We start from the raw sequence: 25,770 nt of genomic DNA, 5'->3' as shown, positions 1-25,770 counted from the left end.
TGGATCTACTTAAGTTCTCACCTAATTGAAAACAATTTCTATTCACTTGAACAGATGTTAAAAAACGTATAGTTTCCGGCACGTTTGTCCGTCTGTGATGTGTATGTTTCCAAGCTGTTTATTATTAAAAACGTTTTTGAAAAATAAATATTTCTTGTCGATGTTGGTTTCAATTGACAAACTGTTTTCTTCAGCTGCTATTTTCCAAGGTGAGTATTGTCCTTCGAATTAATTTAGTGAAAATTGGTCTCTTGAATTGTGTTTATTACGGGATCCTTTGAAGTTGATTCCTCTCTTGTTGTTGTGGTGGTGGTGGTGGTGAAAAAAGCTTCTTCAAAATCTTATGTGGGCAACCTACTGTGTTCTTGGAGGGGTCTAGCTGCAACGTCTTTAGACGGAACCACAAGACAACAACAACAACAACAACAAGATAGCAGTCAGCTTCAGATGATCTCGTAATAAACAAAATTCAAGAGACCAATTTTCACAAAATTAAGTCGAAGGACAATAATCACCTTGGAAAATAGCAGCTGAAGAGAACAGTTTTTAATTAAAACTGAACATCGACAAGAAAAATTTCTTTTTCAAAAACTTTTTTAATAATAACCAACTAGGAAACATAGACATCACAGATGTTCAAAAGTGCTCGAAACTATACGTTTTTTTAACATCTGTTGAAGTGAACAAAAATTGTTTTCAATTAGGTCAGAACATAAGTAGATCCATCTTCCCTTCCCATTTCACCGCCCCACTCAACCCTCCGCACATATTTTAATTCTTCTTCTTCTTTCTTCGATTTTGGCCATCTGAGGACCACAAAAAACAACCCCGTGCATTCATCTTCCTTGGATCCACTGGCTGCTGGTTAAACACTCGTTATCCATCCTCACTATGTAACCAAAAGATTTAATTCTCCTCTTCCTGATCATGTCTAACAGCCTTTCATTTTCTTCATCCTTGTATTCCTCCTGTGTCTAAACTCTCCTTCCTCCCTTTTCAATGGTCCCCAAATTTTCCTCAATATTTTCCTTTCTTTCTTCTCTTCTATTTCCCCATCTTTCATAGAGTCTGTGGCATACAGGCTGCCTGGTTTGATCACTGTGGTGTAGTGTTTGATTTTAGTTTTCTTGAGAGTTTCTTCTTATTGTAGGTATCTTTCGTGAGTTGGTATTTTAGTTCATATTTTAATGTTTTTATTTTTTAAAATTAATATTGTTTTTAAGGATAACAGGATCTTTTATAAGATGTTTTTTGAGAAGTAGAAAATTATATGTAATTTCACCTAAGCATTGTTATGTAGGTGAATGAAACACTTTCTACAAATAATTAAATTCCTTAAAGCAAATATATAGTATCAAACAGGTTCTAGTTTACTCCTATTGATATAATGTGAATGAGAATGAAGCTAATTTATTGCAGACTCTATTCTGCCTTAACAAAGAAGCACAAGGGTGTTACGTCCCACTAACATCTAGTATTACAGTTTTCGGATATTCCGAGATGCCCTAATTTTATCCTGCAGCATTCCGTTTACATTTTTCATTTGATTACACATTTTGTGCAGTGTGATAATAGAGCTGGGATGTTTAGGCAGAAATAGGTTACAACGTAGTCTAGCCCGTTCTTCCGTAATGTAGAGAGAGTAACATAACTTCTAGGGTTCCGGGCCCCTAAGATATATGCAAATCACAGAGCAGAACTGTTGTCCGGGGTAGCGTTCTAACCTATAAACGCCTTGTACTGCTGGTAAATGCAGAGCGGCGTAACGATGTCTGACCTCCATTTCTCAACAGTTTGCGTGCATCTTATTTGCTGGTTCAATCGATTCATTGGTCGCAGATAGGCGGATGGCCTACATACTTGGGGTAATTCTGGTACAAGCGACGCGGTCGGTAATGACGTATGATGGACAGCATTTGACCCCGTGTGTGGCTGGCATGACTCCTTGGTTGGCTACGTAGTTTTATTCACTTTGGAATACAAGTCTGTGAACAATTTTCTTAATAATAAGAGTTTGTGTTTGGTTCGAATATTATAACGTTTAATTCGAAGCAAAAAAAAATCTTACAGGCACTCGAACTTCATTTGTACACTTTTTCGCCACACAGAAAGCAACATTTCCCTCCGCTAACATCGAAAATGTAAGTCACACGTATACTCTTTTACCAACATTTGGTGCCAAAACGTGTTGGTATTCGAACGTTAGGTATAGAGTTCGGATGTTTGGGCATGTATTGATTAGAATGCACACTAGTATACTCTACCCGGACAACAGTTCTGCTTTGTGATTTGCATATACATTAGGAGCCCGGTCTATTACAACTCCTGGAAGTTATGTTATTCTCGCTACATTAGGGAAGGGCGAGTAGGCTACATTTCCTACTAGCCAAATTATTTTGCATTCTAACCTGTTCACAAGGGAAACAAGAAATATGAAGAGAATAAAGGGTGTTGATCAATTCACAAAATTGTCATTAATAATTGTTTACGTAAGCTGCGCGCTGGCTTCGACGACCTGTCGTGCTGCCTCTGCCATTTCCAAAGTCACCCCCCGTTCCCCCCCTCTCTCCTTGGTGCCGCCTCAGTTGGTAAGGCCTGGGTTAGTGGAAATGCTGTTTAAATATTTTCTACATGTAATTTAATTTGCTTTCATTTCGATGTTAATAAAATTGTTACTGAATTAATTAATGTTGTTGATTTGTCATCTTACTATTACTTTTGTGGATTTCGGACTCGTCGACGTGCCGCAGTTTTGTCCGGAGGAGTTCTGAAATTAGGGAACATTAGTGAACCACTTCGCTGCATGATCCTCAGCGAATGGAGTCCAGTGTTAAAGGACTCTTTCATAAACAAATTCCGATCTCGTGAGAAATAATAAAGAAGTATCGAGTATCACACTATGACCCCGAGTAGACGCACGGAAATGCCACATACCACGGTGATGAGCTGGCCACGCCGGAATATTATTTTTAACTCTTGGTAAACAACTCTATTTAGCTGACAAGGTCCTTGGTTCATTGTCAGGTTATTCACACACTCATTTGCACACAGTAAGAACGGGTCGTCCTGAAAGTATCAAGTATTCAGACATACACACAAATAATTTTTGTCATATTCAACATGGCATCTTAGCAACGAGACATTGTCATCCTCGTTACGATACTAAGCCTCTGCTGTAATGTACAGTAGCCACTGCATTCCATTATTCTCATACAAGATAATAGTAATAATAATAATAATAATAATAATAATAATAATAATAATAACTGAAATAACACAGAGGAAAGAACACACATGTTGAAATGAACTGTCTAGTCTTTGCAGATGGTTTTGCTATACTTTCCATAACCTGTAACATGCAGTAATACAGGTCAATCTCTTGGAAGCAATAGCCAACAGATCAGGTTAAATAATATCTGTACAAAAAAATCCAAATTTATGACAAATATAAACAATGCTCCAGAATTTCTGATAACAGAAATTGGACAAATAAGGAAGGCAAAGAAATTCAGATATTTGGGAGATAAAGAGAATGGTTTGGAAAAGTTCGCTGTAGAAGAAATAATAGACAAGATGGAAAGACCGTACGGTATAACTAGGAATATCTACAAGAAAAAGTGTTTATCTAAAAGCCTCAAAATACACCACAACACAGTAGTCAAACTAGAACGTCTGTTCGCGAGTGAATGTTTAGTACTGAATTACAAGCTGGATAAATTAGAAGTACTGGAAAGAAAAATTACTCAGAAAACACTCGGTCCGCTAAGGACTACAGAACTGTGAAAATCAAGGAGTAATGATGAAATATACCGGAGTACACAAAACATAACAGATACAATGCGGAAGAGACGATTTCTATTTTTTGGAGATTTCTACAGAATGGACGACAACAGGTTAAGCAAACACATCTTCAAATATCTTTGCTACAAGAAGTCAACAACAACCTGGATTCATGAAGTCAAGAAAGATTTGATTTGAAGAGAAACTATATAAGGGAATAAGAATCAACAGAGAGAGAGAGATTTTTTGAAAGAAAGTGTTATAAATGCAAGGATTCCAAAGTCGGCGGGAAGGAAAACAGGCTCAAAATGGTCTTAGGAGATAAAAAGGAGAAGAACAAGTATTCGAGGAAGAAGGAACAACAAAGGATGAATGATTGGAATTGTTACGTGGTCCCTATAGGACCCTGACGGAGAAAGAATAATAATAATAATCCTCTGTCGGTAAAGCGCTGGCCTTGTGAACCTAAGTTTTCGTTCGATTCCAGCTCAGTTACAGACGTCCGAATCATAGTGTTTGAGTTTGTATGTCACATGACGTCATAACGTAACGCAGGGTATGTGTGCGGGATTAACCTTACAACCCCGGGTTCGACCTAACAGACTGGAAGTTCGACACACGAGCTAACCGCGTAAGAGTGCAAGCGTAACCTCATTAGGCAAGATGGCGGCTATACACTGTTCTTAAAAGCCTGACTTTAGAGAGCTGCCTCAAGGGCTCACAATTTGCTACAGAGTTTGGCTGTATACAAGTTCAAGTATCATAGGACATACGTTCATAAAGCTCGCTATGTATTTGTCTCACCTTAGACGATGGGATGACTGGCATTCCGATATTCAAAGAAGGGAGGAGGGCTAACAGAGAAGTGGGACGTTGAAGTTGTTTCTTGTTCATGGCTACATTCTTTGGCGCGCAAACGTGAGCCTGCATCCGGGAGTGAGCGGGTTTCAATCCCACTTTCGACATCCCTACTGATGGTTTTGTCTGGTTTCCCATTTTCACGCCAGGCTGTGGCTTAATTAAGGCCATGGCCACTTCCTTCCCACTCCTTGGCCTTTCCTTCACTGTCTTAGTGCGACGTTAAAAGAGAAGGAAACTTTGTGACGTTATGAGACTTTTTATACAGTCAACCCTAACTGAAGTATTCCCTAATTCAGTTTTGTATTGCGAAGTCATCGAATGCGAACTTCACTGACCTTTACTGTTAAGTTGCCCTGGAGGTAGTGGTGGTTGTAGCAAAGCGTGGTTATCTGCCGCAAGGTCGGGAGTGAGAAGAAATAGACGGAGGAATGAGCCCTTAACTGCTGAATAAATCAACAGCCCATATGAACTTGAAGTATACGTTGTTCAGCCTATAATTTTCAATAATTGTCTGTTAATTAAGTTCAGAATGTTATTAGTATGCAGACCATACGCACTATGAACACAGCATATCAATACAAACGATGACCTTCCATACAGTAATTGATCTACCTGTGTTCTGGACAGCAATAACTCACTGTGCACTGCCCCTTGGCACAGGCTGGAGCGAAATGTAGCTTGCTCCAAAGTCTGAATCTCATTCATGTCTATGACAGTTTCGAATCTGCTAGGTGGCACTGAGTAAAGACCAGAGCCCGGATTTTTAGTCGATAATAGGTTAGAATGCAAACTTACTGAAGCGGATAACAGATACAGTCTACCTGCACAACGGTTATGCTATGAGGTTAGCATAAATAGTAGGGGTACATTCTATCAGAACCCCTATAATTTATGTTACTCTCGCTGCATTCTGGAAGACCGGTTTGCTGGATTACACATCCATCTCACATTTTGTTACATAATCCTATTTCTTTACATAAATTTACGGGTGCCCCGCCCCCCTCCCCCTCCAGCTCTAAGAAGCCAAAACAAATTTAATGGTATCATGCAAGAAGTGTGTTTCTCAAATTTGCTATGGGCTTTACGTCGCACCGACACAGATAGGTCTTATGGCGACGACGGGATAGGAAAGGCCTAGGAATTGGAAGGAAGCGGCCGTGGCCTTAATTAACGTACAGCCCCAGCATTTGCCTGGTGTGAAAATGGGAAACCACGGAAAACCATTTTCAGGGCTGCCAATAGTGGGATTCGAACCTACTATCTCCCGGATGCAAGCTCACAGCCGCGCGCCTCTACGCGCACGGCCAACTCGCCCGGTAAAAAAAAAACATTTTGTGAGCAACCGAGAGGACATATAATTCTAGAGTATGGTTCCAGTGTATGGGACCCTCACCAGGATAATTTGATTCGAGAACTGGAAAAAAATCCAAAGAAAAGCAGCTCAATTTGTTCTGGGTGATTTTCAACAAAAGAGTAGCTTTACAAGAATGTTGCAAAGTTTGGACTGGGAAGACTTGGGAGAAAGGAGACGAGCTGCTCGTCTAAGTGGGTATGTTCCTAGCTGTCAGTGGAGAGATGGAATGGAATGATATTAGTAGACGAATAAGTTTGAGTGGTGTTTTTAAAAGTAGGAAAGATCACAATATGAAGATAAAGTTGGAATTCAAGAAGACAAATTGGGGCAAATATTCTTTTATCGGAAGGGGAGTTGGGGATTGGAATAACTTACCAAAGGAGATGTTCAATAAATTTCCAATTTGTTTGCAATAATTTAAGAAAAGCCTAGGAAAACAACAGATAGGAATTCTGCCACCTGGGTGACTGCCTTAAATGCAGATCAGTGGTGGGTGGGTGGGTGGTTGATTGTGAACTCAAATTAGAAATTAGAAACTCTTTCGAACACCGTGAAGGATTGCGGCTTTCGCAAAGTGGATGTGTCGCAGAATGACCAACAGTGTCTGATACAGAAGGTAGACGTGGACGTAAATCCTCATGCACTTGTTCACCATTCTTGTGTGGGGAGACGGCACAAGAAGAAGAAGAAATGTGAGGAGGTTTTAGCTGTAACTACACCGTTTCAGGAAACAATAATGAACTCTTCCCTGTTCACAGATGAGACCATTGAGATCCTTCGTTCAGGGTAAAAATAGAACTTGGATATCGGGGCTTAGAGAGAGTCTTACTATGGGTTCGTCTGGCGGTATTGATAAGATAAGACGGGATCAAATTGGTCTGTGTACACAAAGCTTCTCCGGATGATACAATAGCTCGATGCCACAATCCACCGGCTTGTAATAACAAGAATAATGTACTGTTTATTAATGAGCACCCTCTACTGTGCCTTTCCTAGCACCTCGTGTGAATTAAGCCAAGTTTTACGACAGAATGACCTTCATGACGCCAACTGTATGTGGAAGGTTGAATATGCTAGTGTGGTTAAGAATTAACTGTATAGTTAAACTCCTCCGTCGGGCCTGATCGCTGAGGGAGCCGGGCTGAGTGGTGGTCAGTGAAGACATCGGCAAAAGAAAGACTCACACGGCCCCGCAGAAGAGGGGAAGGAGACAGTGTGGGACCTGTCACAAGTGCGCGACTCATCTAGGTGTTGCTATGGTTACCAACTCATGCTGCCAAGTTATATCCAGTAGAAAAGAAAAATTAGTGCAGATTTTTTGCAAATTTTTGGTTTGACATAAATATGTTTTGTAGGTTACAGTCATCTGAAAATTTGCGATAGCGAAACTAGCGTGAGGGAAGTGTAACCTAGCAACCGTGCAGGCTGTGATGTAAGGTAGTGTTACCTAGCAACCGTGCAGGCTGTGATGTAAGGTATTGTTACCTAGCAACCGTACAGGCTGTGGTGTAAGGTATTGTTACCTAGCAACCGTACAGGCTGTGGTGTAAGGTATTGCTACCTGGCAACCGTACAGGCTGTGGTGTAAGGTATTGTTACCTAGCAACCGTGCAGGCTGTGATGTAAGGTATTGTTACCTAGCAACCGTGCAGGCTGTGATGTAAGGTATTGTTACCTAGCAACCGTGCAGGCTGTGATGTAAGGTATTGTTACCTAGCAACCGTGCAGGCTGTGATGTAAGGTATTGTTACCTAGCAACCGTACAGGCTGTGGTGTAAGGTATTGTTACCTAGGAACCGTGCAGGCTGTGATGTAAGGTATTGTTACCTAGCAACCGTGCAGGCTGTGGTGTAAGGTATTGTTACCTGGCAACCGTGCAGAATGTGATGTAAGGCATTGTTACCTAGCAACCGTGCAGGCTGTGATGTAAGGTATTGTTACCTAGGAACCGTGCAGGCTGTGATGTAAGGTATTGTTACCTAGCAACCGTGCAGGCTGTGGTGTAAGGTATTGTTACCTGGCAACCGTGCAGGATCTGATGTAAGGCATTGTTACCTAGCAATCGTGCAGGATCTGATGTAAGGTATTGTTACCTGGCAACCGTACAGGCTGTGATGTAAAATATACGGCGTAATCCAAAGTTTCCGTTTGGGGCGTTGCTTCAGCGGACATGCAATGTAGGGCGACTCCGATGCGGGAATGTAAGCAGGGACATGTAGGGGAAGGGATTAGTGTGGCAGTCGTGTCGTGCCGGGGTGCGGCCACATGACCTATGTTGACGTTATTACCAAATGCGTCCAAACAGGACCAACGTGGTATTATTCTGTTCTTGGCTGCCGATGGACAAACTCCGGTGGACATTCATCGGAGATTTGAAGTCTGTTTATGGGGCAGCATGCCTGTCGAAAACCACCGTTGTGGAATAGTGCACCAAGTTCTGTGCGGGTCGCGTTTCGACACAAGACGCCGATCGATCTGGGTGCTAACTCAAGTCGGAGACACTCGGGCTTGTGCCCTATAGTCCTGATCTCTCCCCATTCCATTTTCACACCTTCATTCCCCTCAAAGTGGCCTTGAAAAGTCACGCTTCCTGCCGGACGAGGAAGTGCAGCAGACTTCTTCATGCCACGAAGCTACTACGCTGGCGTAGCAGGGGAAGATGTCATACTGCCACGTGGTGCGTCCCAGGGGGCGGATGGCGCGGGGGCGGCTAACCGGCTTGCCGGCGGACTTGAGAGAAATAAAATACCTCTCGCGGACCAAACACACAACCCCCTGTGGGTGGGGGGACGCAGACGAAGAATACACCCACGGTATCCCCTGTCTGTCGTCAGAGGCGACTAAAAGGGGCGACCAAGGAATGCTCAAATTAGAACCACGAGACTACTTGAAATTAGTACCATCACGCAGGGCACACCATGGGTCGCTTTTACTTGCACATAGTACCACTATGTTGGTTACACAATAGGTTTGTGATTAGTAGCGACAGTGTGTGCTCAGGATGCATTTTACAGTACCTGTGATATGAGCGACACCATGGCTCCGCCTTGCCTATGCTTAGTACCCACTGTGTGAGGAACACCACGAGATAGTGCGAGTCCCTGGGGTAGTCCACTTATGTGAGGAACACCATAGGTTTGTGTTGGCTGTATAGGTTTGCGTTGCCTGTAAATAGCGCCGCAATGTGCGAAACACCATAGGTCTGTGTTACATGTGCGCATTACATTACCTGTGAGTAGTACCATAATGTGTGGAATACCGCGAGTCTACGCTACTTTCGATTAGTACCGCAATATGACAAATACCATGGTTCTACTTTCCTAGCGATAAGTACCATTATGAGGGGCCGATGGCCTGGATTTTGGACCCGTTTGGTCAGTAATACTATTGTTTAACGTTAGTTTCTGGCGATTTGGGGCATTGCGGGTCGGATCCACTGAGTGTTTTAAATTCATATCCATCCATTCATTCTTCGTCCTCACGTTTTCAAATTCTGGTCAGTGAAGGGTTATGAATTTTTAAATTGTCATAACATTTCGTGCAATTGGGGGCCGATGACCTAGATGTTAGGCCCCTTTAAACAACAAGCACCGGGCGAGTTGGCCGTGCGCGTAGAGGCGCGCGGCTGTGAGCTTGCATCCGGGAGATAGTAGGTTCGAATCCCACTATCGGCAGCCCTGAAAATGGTTTTCCGTGGTTTCCCATTTTCACACCAGGCAAATGCTGGGGCTGTACATTAATTAAGGCCACGGCCGCTTCCTTCAAACTCCTAGGCCTTTCCTATCCCATCGTCGCGATAAGACCTATCTGTGTCGGTGCGACGTAAAGCCTCTAGCAAAAAAAAAAACAAAAAAACAACAAGCATCATCATCATCATAATCGCCAGACTTCTTCATGCAACAGGATACGGTGTTTTACCAAATGGCGATCTTCAATCTGGTGCGTCGGTGGAATGAGAAGCTCAGTGCTTACGGAGATCTTGACTGCACGGCCATCGAACAGAACATTTTTGATCACACCTTATATTTTTACCTAGCAGCCGTACAGACTGTGATGCAAAGTATTTTGACCTAAAAACCGTGCAGGGCGTGATGTAAAGTATTTTGACCTAAAAACCGTGCAGGGCGTGATGTAAAGTATTTTGACCTAAAAACCGTGCAGAGCGTGATGTAAAGTATTTTGACCTACCAGCCGTACAGACTGTGATGTAAAATATTTTGACCTACCAGCCGTACAGACTGTGATGTAAAGTATTTTGACCTACCAGCCGTACAGACTGTGATGTAAAGTATTTTGACCTAGCAACAGTGCAGGCCGTGATGTAAAGTATTGTTACCTAGTAACCCTGCAGGCTGTGATGTAAAGTATTGTTACCTAGTAACCGTGCAGGCTGTGATGTAAAGTATTTTGACCTAGTAACCGTACAGGCTATGTCTTACGGCTGGTGATCATCTCAAGTTAGCAGCCGTTGATGGACGGCCATGTCCGATAGACACATTTATGATCAATTTGATTTTCGCAAAGGGTAAAGTGTTTTCTTAATCTCGAAGATAGGGTTATCTAATTCCATATTGGTCAAGAAAAAAGCTCAAAATAAATTAATTCTCCATAAGTGTTGAGAAGAAATTCACTGAACTTTTAGGACAGAAGTTCAGATATTCGAATATGCTCTTAAATTTTAACAGGCAGTCCATTCTCTAATCGTCGTATGATCTAATCTTGAACTGGTGAGACGGAGGCGACAGAAATCAAACCGATACATTCCTGACCTATAGTATTTGAGATAATCTCGACATTTGTTCCGCTCTAGTGTAGAGTTCCAGCACAGTGGAGCTGAAGAATGCGTTACGGTCATTAATACGGCTCACGGCCTGCCGTGGTCGTAAAGTCTATAAATAGCAAACATTTCTATTGGCCACCTCACAGGCTGCCTCATAATATGCTCCATTACTGCAAGCGCGAGCTTACGTGGGACGGTGTCGTCCTGCGAACACATTTACCAACATGGCATTTAAAATATTCTGAGAGAAACAGAAGTTTGACATCGTAAAGTTAATAATAGTAATAATAATAATAATAATAGTAATAGTAATAATAATAATAATAATAATAATAATAATAATAATAATAATAATAATAATAATAATAACCTGCTGTAGAAGAAAGGATACACATGATGGAAAGAGCATACGGTATATATACAACAAAATACAACACTACAACACAATAGTCAAACCGAAATGCCTATACGCGAGTGAATGTCTCGTACAAGGTGGATAAGTTAGAAGTACTGGAAAGAAAAATGATACGGAAAATACTCGGTCCGCTAAGAACTACAGAACTCTGGAAATCAAGAAGTAATGATGAGATACAACGGAACATAGAAAACATTACAGATACAATGCGGAAGAGACGATTGATATTTGTTGTACATTAATACAGAATGGATGACAACAGGTGAACCAAACAGATCTTCAAATATTTTTGAAGCAAGAAGTTAATAACAACCAGGATTCATGATTTGAAAAAAAAACATAAGAGAAAAAGAAGTAACAGAGAGAGAAATTTTGAGAAAGAAAGAGTAAAAAATAGAGGGATTCCAAGATCGAGAGGGAAAGAAAACAGGCTCAAAATGGTCCGAGGAGAGGAAAACGAGATGAAGGAGTGTTGGAGAAAGAAGAAGGAACAACAAAGGATGAAGCATTGAAATTGTCACGCGGTCCCGTGAAGACCCTATCGGAGAAAGAATAATCGTGTGGCTTGAGCTAACGTGGGCAGACATTTTAATTTGACGCTATCTCTTTGTCAATGTCGACGTTCCATTTTACTCTAGGCCCGCTAGATGGCAGAATAATGTGAATCTCTCTCGGGCGTTCAATGGCTGAACTGCCTCTCTGGAGCAGTGGTAGAAAGTCTATCAGACACTCATCTCGTTCGTTGACGGAATGTAAAAGATCTCTGATACACATTCGGTGTTGACCCATACTAGTTGTTAATTAAAATGTATTTTACCCGTCCATTCACATCTAAGCTAGTCCGACTCGTTGCTGAATAGTCAGCGCACTTCCCTTCGGTTCAGAGGGTCCTGGGTTCAATTCTCGGCCCGGTCAGGGATTTTAATAGCTACTGATTAATTCTTCTGGCTTGGAGACTGCGTGTTTGTGTATCCCAACACTTTCCTCTTCATATTCAGACAACAGACCGCAGAAACACGCCGTAGTGATTACATCCTCCATATAGGGTTGGTGTGACGAAGGGCATCCGGCCGTAAAACAGGGCCAAATCCACATCTGCTACATATGTGTGGGAAAAGCGGCACAAGAAGAAGATGAAGATGATAATAATAAAATGGCGTACGGCTTTTAATGCCGGGAGTGTCCGAGGACATGTTCGCCAGGTGCAGGTCTTTTGATTTGACGCCCGTAGACGACCTGCGCGTCGTGATGAGGATGAAATAATGATGAAGGCGACACATACACCCAGTCCCCATGCCAGCGAAATTAACCAATTCTGGTTTAAATTCTCGACACTGCCGGGAATCGAACCCGGGGCCCCTCTGACCAAAGGCCAGCACGCTAACCATTTAGCCGTGGAGCCGCACAAGATGATAACGATTCGCATTTTCAGACAGCGTATACGTCTTTGTTTAGCGGAAAAGTTACAGAAAATTACATAAAAAACAGGCATTTTCTTCAAAAATCAAGGTTTTAAAAATTTACCCACCGGGCGAGTGCGCGTAGAGGCGCGCGGCTGTGAGCTTGCATCCGGGAGATAGTAGGTTCGAATCCCACTGTCGGCAGCCCTGAAGATGGTTTTCCGTGGTTTCCCATTTTCACACCAGGCAAATGCTGGGGCTGTACCTTAATTAAGGCCACGGCCGCTTCCTTCCAACTCCTAGGCCTTTCCAATCCCATCGTCGCCATAAGACCTATCTGTGTCGGTGCGACGTAAAGCCCAAAGCAAAAAATATTTTACCACGGGAGATGTTCAATTAATCTCCTACTTCTCTTAAGTTATTTAGAAAAATTGATTGATTGATTGATTGATTGATTGATTGATTGATTGATTGATTGATTGATTGATTGATTGATTGATTGATTGATTGATTGATTGATTGATTGATTGATTGATTGATTGATTGATTGATTGATTGATTGATTGATTTGTTGACCAGTGTAATTTATGAAGAGTAGCACAATCAGTTGCACGCCTACTAAAGCCCGATACAATTATGGAGGTAAATAATATTAATTTACACAGGATACATGATAATGAGATGAAATTATTTACTCTTTTTCCGCATACAATTTAATTAATTTTAATTACTTCGTAATTGAAGGGTACCCATTTTGACAATACGCAGCATAGAACTAGTCTTTGAATCTACTTGATTAGGTTAATAACGAGAATAATTACAAATTATTGTGTATAAATTAATTAATGTTTTTGTAATGATTGATATCGTGCGTTTTGAATGGAGCTCTTAAAAAAACGTATGTACGCCGCTTTAAATCCAAATTTAATGACGTACATACACAACCTTAATAAATAATGGGTATGTTTCCACATCGTAAATGCAATACTATCAGACCTCTGAAAATTATGATAAAAACGGAATGTGTAGATATACAATACATTCTTATGATAGTTCATAAAACCTGTCCTCACCGGAAACTCAAGGGACCGGAACTTTTTCCGCTGTATGAAGGTAAGTACATGCCTCCGTTAGATAAACCAGCAGTGTATTTTGTGCGGTAGTAATGACACACTAGTTCATCGCCACTTGTACCTTCTCACATTCACTTATTAGTACACATTACATACTTTATGGAAATAACACTAATAGTAATACTGTACATTACTGTCTTCCAGTAATCCAGAATTGTTTGCTAGACACATCACGGTCTTCAATTAAAATACGGGCACTGCAAATAATGTCGATCCATTTCGCATCATTTTTCGCTCGTAAAAATGACTCGATATCCTTTACGGCTGATAAGACATGTCGGTACATAAGCCATCATATTCATCGTCTTCGTCCTCTTCATCATCGCCATCAATTTCTGTTTCCTTTTCTTGGAAATGACGAACTCTTCGATGTTTTCTAACGCTGCCTCTGTCTCGGCTTCTAGATCAATGGGCACGTACCGAGCTCGATAGCCGCAGTCGCTTAAGTGCGGCCAGTATCCACTATTCGGGAGATAGTTGGTTCGAACCCCACTGTCGGCAGCCCTGAGGATGGTTTTCCGTAGTTTCCCATTTTCACACTAGGCAAATGCTGGGGCTGTACCTTAATTAAGGCCACGGCTGCTTCCTCCCCAGTCCTAGCCCTTTCCTGTCCCATCGTCGCCATAAGACCTATCTGTACGACGTAAAGCCAATAGCAATGGGCACGTAACTTCTGCGCTGACATGACTCTTTGAGAGTTTTGTTGTAACACGTCAGTATTTTCGTATATGACGGTTCCTTCGTCAGGGTGTGAGACAAACTTGGCTTTGTGAAAGCATTCACTACCGTATTTGGCGACACACCTTTCACTGCTTCTGCAGTATCGAACAGACACACATGTCATGGCCGAATGCTGTTTTAGATCCATTCGGAATACACATGTACTGAAAGGGTTAATTAAGGAATTTACATTTTTTTTTTCGTTGTAGTCACAAAATTTCGTTCCGTTTCCGCATCAGACAGATTCCGCTAAATGCAGGTAACTTACATGAACATTAAACAATAATTCGCGGGACCGGGAAAATTTTTCTACATGGACAGTTTTCCGGTTCATAAAGGTTTCACTGTAATAAGATTCAGGAGATTTTGTGAGTTCCTCTACACCCACTGTGCCTCGTATGTCGTCTATAAATAATAGCGGTGCCTGTTCAAGAAGAGGAGAGCCACTCCAGAATCTCTCGAGTTCTGTTATCAGGTGACAGTGTCTGGAAATAGCCATAACCTTGTGTGTGAGCGTTATCTGCTCATTAATGAGTTCCTTCATGACTGCATCCGCTGTGACTGCGAAGCGAAAACACCTGGCCACCTTCACAGGTCAACAAGTGTGCGATACCAGAGTTCTCCAGTGTATTGATGATATCTAATACAGAGTATGAAATGTGGCGGATGGCACAGTATCAGTCAACAGTTTAATATCACATTCGAATAGCATAAAACTCAACGTCTGTTCCTCTCAACACTTGCATTTGATTGCACATATTTTGCCGTCGGATTTCACTGAATTTGGCCAGATGTTCTGGGACTTATAAACATTAGAAACTCCCTCCAACATATCGCTACTTTCAGAGAAGTATATATATTACTACAAGTCCTTGCGAGTATTGCCGTCAAGAATTTTTGTCATATTTGGAATTACATGAGTCTCTCTCTCCAAGATAAAATTCGAATGTGTTTCTGTTTGTGTTTATTTCAAAGCTTAGTCATTTTCCCTCGACTTTCTCGCATTAACAAGGAGGTCTGTGAGCCAGTTGTTGGAGTCCCTTCTTCCCCATGAGTAGTTTTAATTTTCATCTGAAGATAGCGCCAAAATCTCATTTCTGTAGCTTATACTCCGTTGTCATCAGTGCGCGGCAGTGTGTCATAGTGAAACGATTGCGAAGATCAAGAAGTAAAACATCGAACACGTGTCCTGACAAGTATAACTCCGCGCCATTGTCGCGGTTTCTTACCGAGGTAGGTAGCAATCGTTCAGGCACCGAATTATTAGGCAATGCCTAATTAGAATACAAACTAATTTGGATATTAACAGGGACGTGCGGTGAAAATATTCATTACCCCAGCTGCAAATTTTTTTTTAAATATAAATAATCGTAGCCCCACTACACTCTCTAAAGTCAACATTAACATTTTATAAGTCTGCATTTTTCGTGGAAAATCTACCTGAGAAATATCTTTCAAGAATATTTTCAACCGCACACTCACACATACTTCCAAATTGATATTCACGGCAGTGACGACACCATCATAACTTAATCTATAGCAGATTTTAAACAATGTATTTACAGTTTTATCCGCTGACGCTTCGTGATAGTACAGTCATGGTTTTCACAAAAATACACTGCGACTAACTATTTGGTTTTTTTTACTTAAAAATCCTAATCTAAACTAGTCAGCAAAATGTAACTGGTATTTTACCGTCGTTGAAGTTTTCTAGTTTCACTCGCATACTGAGTGTATGTGCATCAACGACAAACGAGGGAATGTATTTGTCACGACGTATAAGACACGTTATATTCATGAAGAATGCCACAGAACTCACGAAACCTTCACCTATAATCCCAGAGGAACACTAAAAGAATTCACTATATACCACCATCGCAGACAACCATTGGCACTTAACTCTTATGTTCATGCTGCGGCTATCGGAACACATACACTACACGTGCGATCAGTAAACTGTATACATGCCGAAACCTAAGACTAAAATATATTCTTCTACATTACAATTGATTTCATATACTGGCTCTATTTTTATTAGCAAGACGATGTGCAAGTGGCTATACTGTTAAGATGTTGATATTTTTCTTGCAGTCTCTAGTGTGTGGCGCTGAACACTTCGAGTGTCAAGTATAAAAACTAATACCCTTTACCTAAGCTAGCTGGCCTGTCGCCGTAAATTGCTGTCGGGGGAAGGGGCACAGTTGCGCCTCGATGAAGCTTCAAGTGACCTTAAATTTCGCTAGGGGTAGGTCTCTATCGCGCCGGAAAGGAAACCCAGCTCGCTGGAAAAGCTGACCCGCGGTAGTGCGAGCGGATTGTCGAGACCGCTGCACTTGGCTTGGCTTAGATGCTCGCAATTTTTTAAACATTGTAAAAAGCGTTCTAAGGAATAGTTAGAAAATGTTAATACAAAGTTTTTTACCCCAGCAGCGCTGGGCTAGATGGGGTTCAGTACATGCCATTGGTTCCCTGTCTGCCATAATATAGCAAGAGTAACATTAATACTAGGGGTTCTAATAGATCGTACCCCTGTTGTTTATGCAAATCTCATAACATAACCGTTGTGCAGGATAGACTATACTTGTAACTAGCTTCAGTAACCTTTTACTGCCGAAAACTGTGGGATCCAGTGAGTAAACATAATTTCTGTCGAGTTATGTGGCTTCGAGAGCCTCCGCGGCTCAGACGGCAGCGCGTCGGCCTCTCACCGCTGGTTTCCGTGATTCAAATCCCGGTGACTCCATGTGAGATTTGTGCTGGACAAAGCGGAGGCGGGACAGGTTTTTCTCCTGGTACTCCGGTTTTTCCTCTCAACTTTCATTCCAGCAACACTCTGCAATGTAATTTCATCTCTCAGTCATTAATTATTGCCCCAGGGTATTGCGAGAGGTTTCGGCAGCCGGCACAGTTCCTATCCTCGCCGCTAGATGGTGGTTCATTAATTCAAATCCTGATCCGGTCAGGTGTCTGGGTGTGCATTTTTATATGGCTTCGGGCTGGACTATTAATTTTGTTAGACACTTTTTGGGAGGTCTTCTACGAAACATCCATAGCACACGTGAGCCTGGGCGGGAACTCAGGATAGCCCTTTCCTTCGACAAGGTTCGTAATCTGTGAAGTATGGCTATTTCCAAACGAGTCACAGAAACGACTTTGTTTTATGACTGTTTATTCTTTTGATGACGTGTTGATATTGTCGTGTGTGCAAAATGTGTATTTTACGGAATTCCAGCTCATTAATTCTGGCAGGCTTGAGAGAAAAAAGCCGTAACCTAATTTCGACACACTGTTGCAGAACAGTGCGGGGGAGCTGTTATTAATGTTGGCAGCCATTAAAACTGCAGTATGTTACTAAACATAAGAACTCGTTCCTGGAAGTTCCACACCTGTGCGGAAGATCTTCAACATAATTCGCGAGTTACATCGTTTTGTTCTCAATATTGTACTTGAATACACTCAAGTGTACAAAAATTGCCCGTCGCAGAAGTTGAGCTTCTTTCAAAGTCGTCTTACGATGAATGTATTGTGCAAGTGGCAGGAGAGTATGTCCTCTCTTTTCGAAAATGTGTTAACATCTCTTAAGTTAACTGTAACAAATTGTTAATAATTGTGTTACATTAACATGATACGTGCTCTGTGTTAAACCTCTTAATAGCTGTTAGAATTTCAAAATGGTTGCATCTAGAAGACGTACGTTTGACGCATCCGCCCCGCACCTCCATCCGCATTCGCGAATAGTTATCCGCGGATATTGTAAATATTTAACTCAGTATATTACACCCAAGGTATTGTCCGTGTCCATGGCTAAATGGTTAGCGTGCTGGCCTTTGGTCACAGGGGTCCCGGGTTCGATTCCAGGCAGAGTCGGGAATTTTAACCTTAATTGGTTAATTTCGCTGACACGGGAGCTGGGTGTTTCATCCTCATCACGACGCGCAGGTCGCCTACGGAGTCAAGTCAAAAGACCTGTTTCTGGCGAGCCGAACATATTGTCGGACACTAAAAGCCATACGCCATTTCATTTCATTTACCCAAGGTATTGAAACATATGGGCCTGACACCTGGCACCAGAACCTCTACAGTCACAGCTTTATGAGGGATTTTCTCTTGCAATGTAGTCCGACGTAATGACCTTTGTTCCTTCCTTTCGGGCAAGTGCGAGTTAGGCTTAAGTAAGATTTACGGCTTTATGGACTCACTGTCAAGGGTCACCTAACCACAAGCAAAAATAAGAGTATACCTGAGTGAATATCAACAAACTCCATTATTTACAGATTATCCGCACTGCGATATCCTCCAAGACACTAACTTCGCGGATCTCCGCAGCCGTGCTGGGCTCTAGCTGTGTGAAAACTATTTGTAAGCTGAAGAAGGCAAACGATGGCCCTTTTTAGAATAACTGTCAAAAGAAAGTTTTCTACAAAGATAGGTGCCTAATTACGAAAGCCATAATGAACAAGATACTAGAAGAAATTGAAAATAGGTTAGAGTAGCAACTTATTTGTGTCTCCAGTGCAGGATTAGAGCCCGGATTATGTGTAATTACAAATTCCGTTCCCGTACTTGTAGCCACAAGAAAAACTAAAATGTCGACGAATCACATTAAAAGGACCATTATTTTAGGAGTTTAAAATTACATATTTCGATGCATAATACTGTAAATATTTTCATAAATATTACATCTGTTCAGAAAACACGATTCCTTTCTTCAGTAATTTTACATCGATTTAAGTTTTTAATTAAACATTTGAAAATAGTTTTAAAAGCTTGTGCGTCTCTAACATCTAGAAATAATTTAATGGTTTAAAGCGAGGCATTGCCATGAATCGCATCCCTTAACTCGAGCTGTCACATTGTTCTGCTCTCAGATTTAGTGACCTTTGCCAGTCCTCGGTTTAATGCCATATATCTTTCTTTTTTCTTTCTTTCTTTCTTTCTTTCTTTCTTTCTTTCTTTCTTTCTTTCTTTCTTCTTCGGTTATTCCGTTCACTTCCATAAAGGCCTGCAGTCTACGCAAAAGTCTTCATGAACATTTTTCTAATGGGCATGTTTGTGTTTGATGAGATCAAATTTCTTCTGTCTTAATAAGGACCTTCCTGCTTGAGCAAGTCTACAACTAAATATTTCTGTGGCGGGAAGTTTGAAATACGCGCCAGTGACTTCATGTGAAGTTGAAAGATCTTTTTCTATCTATAACAACATCCCAACTGACAGAAGGCATTCGATGATCGCAGATAATTTGGAAAACTATTTAGTTATTAATTGTGCCTCCAAAGTAAATTTAGAGGTTGAATAATATCTGCACTTTGAACTTTTTTCGGTTTTGTTTTCTTTTCTGTGTACAAGAATACATCAGATAAAACTTAGATATTAAGTTACATATTTTTTTGTTTATTATGTATTTAACTACATATGTTGTCAATTTTAGCTACGTATTTATGTACATATAATCCGGGCCCTAGTTATTATGCCTTAGACTCGTTTCCTGTAGGTGACTACGCTCCTGAAGAGGCTTTTCGCTGAATTAGCATGGCATTACATTAGCTTTCCTACAGTAAAAGAATGTCCGATAATCATTCAAGACATCACATTTTCCCGGTGATGTAGGAGCACTCATTATTGAATGTTGTGATATAAGAGTCCGTTCTTTCATTTTTCGAGCAAACTAACTTAATTCAAATTAAATCTATGTCTCGCATTCATCATAATAACGTTCGTGTTGCCTCTTACTGCACACGTAATAATGTCAACCATGTGCGACAAAATACTCTTCCAACATACCGCTAGGAGCGCTTTATGTAAAGAAACAAAAGACGCTCACTGCCAACCGCGTTGAGAAATCTTGTCTTTTAACAATTGTTTAGTAATAAATGTTTGAAATGTTAGTACCTTTAACCAAAGTGTTAAACATTGTTAGTTAACATCTGTTAAGTAACATTTAATACAGAATTGAAGAATTCGGGCAATAAAATTAAATATTTCTTTCCCGGACAAATTTGTGGAGTTGAGTGTTCATCCTCCTAATTTTAGACGTGTGACTGAAACTAATTCAGTACGGCAAAAATTTATAAAATTTCTGAAAAAGAAAAATGACGTACAAGTGTCAAAACAAAGAAAAGTAATTTCATCTTGCATGTGATTTCTCCTCTAAATGTAGTACAAAGGACGTTGGAGGATTCAATCCCGTCTCGGTCCGCGTCGGTGAAAGAACTGCTACAGGACATAATTCCCGCAACTCGGCGTCTCCGTAAAGATAGTTGTTGAATGTAAAGCGAAGATCTTTCTTTTTCTTGATCTTTTTCCCAGTCCTCTGGGACTAAGCCCTGTTTTACGGTCAGATGGCCTTTCTATTGATTATTGCGTGTTTCTGTGGCGGTTGGTTGTGTCATGTCCCAGCCAGAGCTCTCAGATGGAAATAACGATATTTCGTGAACTATTTGCACCAGGACTCTGTAACAAAAGCCATTGTGATTCTAATTCTCTCCTTCTACGACCCTCCTATAAATAAGCGTTGGTCCATGCAAACCACTCTCTCAGCATTGTATCGGCTACATTTGTGAGTCCCTGTATGAACTTCCAATGTGTGGAAACTGCAGCAATTGCGCGTCTCGTTTCGGAAATATTCCTGGTGCTAATTTTAGGGGATTCGTTCCATATTGCCTGTTGTTTCTGTGTGACTTCATGTCTATGATTATGCTCCCCGGATAATTCAAAATAGTGAAGATATTCGACTGGAAGGTCGCAGTGGACAAAATAGCCATTTTAGGACACCATATAACCTCTACCAAACGTTCGTGGGTTGTGACGATAGTTTAGCTAGTTTTATTTTATTTTCTTCTTTTTTTGGACTATTGATCACGTTAATTCAGCTTCTGGGCTTTAATCCTCGTCCAGTTCTCCTTCATCCTTTCACTCTCCAGTCTCCTTCTTTCCTCTGTCCCCTTGTTGGCATTGATCCTCGACTTGTAAGCATCCCTTTCGCTGATTTCCGTTCCTTGTATTCCCATTTGTTCCAGGTCGATCTTCACCTCTTCATACCAGCGCCAAAAAATCTTATTATTTGATTGGTCAGTCTTCCCGGGTTCTGTAGATTATGTCCGAAAAACATGGCTCTCCTATTTCGGGTGGTATCAAATCTTTTCAATCTTGAGATATAATTCTTAGTTTAATTTCTTTCTGTATGAGCCAGCATCTGTTTTTGGGGTCCCGCTATTTTCCTCAGAATGTTTCTCTCCACTAGTTCCAACTTCTTAACCAATCCTGTTTTCATCAGGTTGAAACATTCAGCTGCATATAAAGCCTCCGGGCGGATGACTGTCTGGTAGTGTCCGAGTTTTTCATTTATCGAGATCATCTTGGTAAAAGTGTTCATACTTAGTTTATATGCCAAGTTCATCTTGTTGATTCTTGACAACAGTGCCTCTCATTATGATAGGTTATTGTCTGTCCACTCTCCCAGATATTTGAACTTCTCCACTTTCTGAATCCTTTCTCTCTCACTTGTCATATATCTTGGTGCTGTGGGCCTGCCTTACTGGGCCTCCTCTACTGACTCTGACAGAACAACAGTGTCATCCGCAACTCCCCTTCGTTTGTTCTTGCATCCCATTCGTATATTGCCTATTCATAGCAAGGACGGGAAAAGGCAAGGTAGTGGCCGTGGTTCAATTTAAGGTAGATCCCCAGCATTTGCCTAGTGTGAAAATGGGAAACCACGTTAACTATTATCAGTTCCACACTGCTTTTCATTTCAAAAATCCCACCATCATTAGGCGGGAACTGAACCGCTGTCGCCGTGATGAGAAATGACAGAGACACTGAACCCTGCAGCACTGTGAATGCATTCCATGTGAGACGCAACTTTATTGTTGACGTGCCTATTAATTTGTGCGCGCGCACAATTGCGTTAAAAACGCGCTTTTGTTTTATAAATAGACTGTCACGTGACGCTCCCTTGTTTACTCTTCAATTAGACGCTCGAGGAATACCAACGCAAGGCATGAATGCGTCCCTCGTACGTCCAGCGTCATCAAGTATTGATCTGTATTTCAAGTGAAATGATAATAAGAAAGGTTTGGCTGAACAACTAGAAGCCAAAGAAAGGAAAATTGTAAGGAGTATAGGAGAAGGCACGATCATTAACTATACCTGCATGTGGAGAAAATAGCAGACAATATGAGGAAAAGAAGAGTTTCTTTCTGTTGTCACGTAACACGAATGGGAGAAGGCTGCAGTGTATGGGATCCTCACCTTGTTTGAGATCTGAAACATATCCAGAGTAAAGCAGCTCGATTTGTTCTGGGTGGTTTCCGACAAAAGAATAGCGCTACGAAAAGGTTGCAAACTTTAGGCTGGGGAGACTTGCGAGAAAGGAGAGGAGCTGCTCGAGTAAGTGGTTTGTTCCGAGCTGTCAGTGGAGAGATGGCGTGGAAGGACATCAGTAGTAGACGAATAAGTTTGAGTAGTGTCTTTAAAAGTAGGAAAGACACCAATATGAAGATAAAGTTGGAGTACAAGAGGACAAATTGATGCAAATATTCGTTTATAGGAAGGGGAATTAGGGATTGGACTAACTTACCAAGAGTGATGTTCAATAAATTTCAAATTTCTATGCAATCATTTAGGAAAAGACTAGAAAGCAACACATAGAGAATCTGCCACCTGGGCGACTCCCCTACATGCAGACCGCTGATTGATTGATTGATTGATTGATTGATTGATTGATTGATTGATTGATTGATTGATTGATTGATTGATTGATTGATTGATTGATTGATTGATTGATTGATTGATTGATTGATTGATTGATTGATTGATTGATTGATTGATTGATTGATTGATTGATTGATTGATTGATTGATTGATTGATTGATTGTCCACTCAAATCTTTGCCTACTTTCTGAAAAAGGAAACTAAAGGGGTCTGGTTCACCGACGTCGTTAAAGATTTACAAGAATTGGGGATCTTACGCGATGACATCTCGCAACGTGCCTTTTAAAGAAGAAACTTGAAGGTCTACAGAGTTTTCGAACAAAACCTAAAATGAAGACAAACAAGACGTGGACCGAAGAACGGAAGGAAGCTCACGGATGAAGGATGCGGGAGTACTGGGCAAGTGTTGAAGCTCAAGACGGAAAACAGCGTGGTCCATAGCTGGCAGAAAAGAAATAATAATAATAATAATAATAATAATAATAATAATAATAAAGCAGAGCGTCTGTGGGCAGCAGAATGCTTGACGATGAATGGGAAAAGCGATCTTCAACATATCAAAAAGGAAAGTATTGAGAAAAGTCTTAGGTGCACGTAAGAAAGATGAGGAGTATATTAAGAGAAGTAATGAGGGACTAGATATAAAGGCCGAAAGAATACCAGATATACATTGAAAGAAAAGGAGACTGATATCTTGCAATAGCTGAAACAAGAATCACTTCAACAACAACCCAAAGAGAAAATGCACCTGGATATACCCGTAATATTAAAAGAAGCGTTCACCGAGCTCGATAGCTGCAGTCGCTTAAGTGCGGCCAGTATCCAGTAATCGGGAGATAGTGGGTTCGAGCCCCACTGTCGGCGGCCCTGAAGATGGTTTTCCGTGGTTTCCCATTTTCACACCCGGCAAATGCTGGGGCTGTACCTTAATTAAGGCCACGGCCGCTTCCTTCCAATTCCTAGGCCTTTCCTATCCCATCGTCGCCATAAAACCTATCTGTGTCGGTGCGACGCAAAGCAAATAGCAAAAAAAAAAAAAAAAAGAAACGTTCTGACAGATACAGCTGGAGGGAGGAGCATTGCACAGTGTTGCCACATTCCTTTCTCCTTCCCTTCGTTTCTAGCTCACTTGTTTGTTCGTTCACACCGCTGTGTTCTGTTTTAAGAAGTGAGAGCTTTGGCGACTCCATCTGACAGCAACCGCAGTAGGTCCACCCACGTTTCCATGGCAACCACACTCCCTTCTCCGCACGCAGACAGGCAGTAAACGGACCTCCGTCTAAGAACTGTCAGAACCCATCTTTCAATACTACGTAAAAACGTGAAAGAGCTGTGCACTGGCTCGAAGTGCACCACTCAGTGTCCATCACTGTACGCTTCAGCGATTTGGTCGGGAAACACTTCAACATTCTCCGTACAGCCCGGATCTTTCACCTTGTGATTTTCACATTTTGGCGACCTGAAGAAAGACATTCGTGGACGTCGGTTTCGTTCGGACGAGGATGTGTGACCTGTCGATCGTCTCGTCTCCCAGTGGGATACATGTATTAACGCTTGTGATAATCACTTTTGAATCAAGTTGTAGCGGGCGTTCGGTTTTCATTTGACTGCCCCTAGTATCTTCCTAAAATACACAGAATTACCTCAATTTGGTATTTATCTGATTTCGTAAGTGGGATTCTTTCGAAATGTGATGGTTCAGTCATCAAAGATCTGTATTTAATGCTGTCGCCCTGGTGGCAATTCCAGCCTTTTCTGAAGTGTTTTCAAGTACCCGCAAATTTATTGAACGTTTGCCTTGATAAATTGTTCGTCCTTTACTCCTAGTCCTATAAATCAAAATTTGCTCCAATCTGTCGTCTTGAAACCCAACGTTATCTTCATGTTATGATCCTTCCTACTTCTAGAAGGTCCCCTCAAGCTTATTTCTCTACTAACATCATTCCACGCCATCTCTGCACAGCTCGGAACATACCGCTTAGTCGACTAGGTCGTCTCCTTACTCCCAAGTTTTTCCAGTCCGAAGTTTGCAACGTTTTCGTAACAGTCCTCTTTTGTCGGAAATTCACCCAGAAAAATCGTGCAGCTTTCCTTTGAATATTTCCCAGTTCTCGTATCAGGTAGTCCTGATGAGGGTCCCATACTACAACCCTAAATACCGTCATACTGTAGGTTACACCCCGCGAGGTGCTATCAGATGAATCTTCTTCACACTTATAACCTGACTTTTTATCCCGTTTGTCATCATATTATTGTCTGCTCCCCATTTCACAAGATTGTAGACGGATAGAAGAAATAAACTTCTCCAGGGGAGAGTCTTGAGCAAGGACGTCCCTGCTGATAGCAGTGTTAGAGTAGATTTAGCAACACCGCCTCGTACAGCCCATTTGAAGCGATCTGACTGGCTACCTTCAGCAGGTGATAAAATGACAATGGCGAGATTGTATCAGTGTGACCAACGACCCTGTGTTCGTACTGTCCTAGGAGCGCGCATTCGGGAGATAGTGGGCTCGAACTCCACTGTCGGCAGCCCTAAAGGTGGTTTTCCGTGGTTTCCCATGTTCACAGCAGGTAAATGCTGGGGCAGTACCTTAAAGCCACGGCCGCTTCCTTCC

At 41.5% G+C, this 25,770-nt stretch overlaps 1 protein-coding gene across 2 annotated transcripts in view; it reads left to right on the top strand.

The window, feature by feature from the left end:
- LOC136884978 (receptor-type guanylate cyclase Gyc76C) overlaps window positions 1-25,770 on the top strand; it is a 589,503-nt gene that overhangs the window by 396,801 nt on the left and 166,932 nt on the right. The window lies entirely within an intron of this gene.

This window comes from Anabrus simplex, chromosome 13 (genome assembly GCF_040414725.1).
Source record: "Anabrus simplex isolate iqAnaSimp1 chromosome 13, ASM4041472v1, whole genome shotgun sequence".
NCBI classification, from domain to species: domain Eukaryota; kingdom Metazoa; phylum Arthropoda; class Insecta; order Orthoptera; family Tettigoniidae; genus Anabrus; species Anabrus simplex.
Note: the sequence above shows the minus strand (reverse complement) of the source record. Positions and strands in the feature narration are given on the sequence as shown.